Consider the following 1830-nt stretch of genomic DNA (forward strand, 5'->3'; position numbering starts at 1 on the left):
TCTCTCTCTCTCTCTCTCTCTCTCTCTCTCTCTCTATATATATATATATATATATATATATACATACGCCATGCATTGAAGGGAAGAACAAAGGGTATTGTGCCTGTACCATTGTTTATTTACCCTTGTTTGCAATTCTGCTAGAATTGGGTCATCTTGCACTAGTGCATAGCGCCGCAGGCAATACATTTTGAATTGGGACCAAAACAATAGGGGTTCTGGGAAAGACTACTAGCGCACCGAAGGTGGCTAAGAAATCAGGCCACCTTATAGTGACAGATTTTCGGTTCCTTTTGTTTGTTTGTTTGTTTGTTTATTTATTTATCCAGGGGTATATGGTCGGCGTTTTTCAAAGATCCCTGGGGGGAAACCCCGTACATACATAACAATAATCAATGACAATACAAAATTAAATAAATTGTAACTAAGCAAGAATCGATACCGAATAACGCAATATAACTAAGACAAGATAAGGCAAATCAATTTTACAACGTTAATCCTAATAAGTGAAATCAAATAAGTACTGGTTAATTTGCATACCAATGTGAACAGAAAAAGACATGACGGATTACATTTCATACCATTATCATCATGTTAAAAATTTACCTTTACAATCGTCATGTTAAAAATAATGCAACTGTTACACCAAATGTTACATATAACGATGTAAAATCGTTCACTATCAGGATATCGTCATTTCAAAACCATACATAGTGGCATGCGAAATTTGAAAAGAAGAACGTACGCACTTTTTCCAAACCCAGAAAACAGATTCAGCACATACACGCTTGGCCTGCTGGAGAAAGCATCCTTATAGTCCACAAGCGCCTCTTTGATGGCCCGGCAGCCGTTCAGAACCACCACGTCTTCCATCCCCATTCGAACAGTGTACACGTCGCCATACTGCTTCCTCCACTCCGTAAGCTTCAGGTGGGGCGCTCGGCCGAGGGACAACAGGTGGCCGACAACAGGCCAGCTCCCACTCGGTGATGGTGGGAGGTTCTTACGCCGTTTGAAGAAGACGAGAAGGGTGAGGAAGACGACCAAAAACAACGCGATGGTGCGAATCGAGACTTCTGACAACAACGCAGAAAACATTGTTCTGTGTTCGAAAAAAATGAGAGGGTTTGTACTTACAAGAAATCCAACATCTACAAGAAATGAACAAATACAGCATATTTCCATCCCTTTGCCCATGTAGAAATGGACAGATCTGAATAATACTTTTGACTTATGCCCGTGCATGGGCTAATTCAACATCCCTCCCCTTCCGACTGGTACACAATTTGGATCCCTTCTCGCATACACAGGGCACTATTGTTTATCACTGTTGACGCTACACACCATCTACCAGTCACTGACACTGTTTACTGATGCTAGAAGTTTGTTGCCACTGTGCCATGGCATTCGTCAGGTGGGAAGGAGTTGGCTCTAGAAAGTGATAAAAAGGACGATGTTTCGTCTGAAAATATTCAAGAAGGCTCAGAGTGTCAGTTGATTGGGAAGATGTGCCAGTAACGTCAGAGATACTGTTTCGATGCATCAGTCTTGTATCCTTCTTCATTCGCCTTGCACATCCCTTAATGTAGGGTTTACAAAAAAGCTGGGCTGACTAACTGGGCTGTCTATTCGTGTTATCTAACGCGCCTGGCTATCACGTCAGGCTACTCAGATCCGTTCATATCCCTAGTCATGTACCAATGTAGTTGCGTTCTTTAATCTAACGGGATGCATGAAAATTACATACATTACACTGGGCATAGTATTCTGGGTAATAGAGAAAGATAATTGAATAAAACTAAACCACCCTCAACCCCCAAGTTCAGGTAA

Source organism: Branchiostoma floridae, chromosome 8, assembly GCF_000003815.2.
Source record: "Branchiostoma floridae strain S238N-H82 chromosome 8, Bfl_VNyyK, whole genome shotgun sequence".
In the NCBI taxonomy this organism is placed as follows: Eukaryota; Metazoa; Chordata; class Leptocardii; order Amphioxiformes; family Branchiostomatidae; genus Branchiostoma; species Branchiostoma floridae.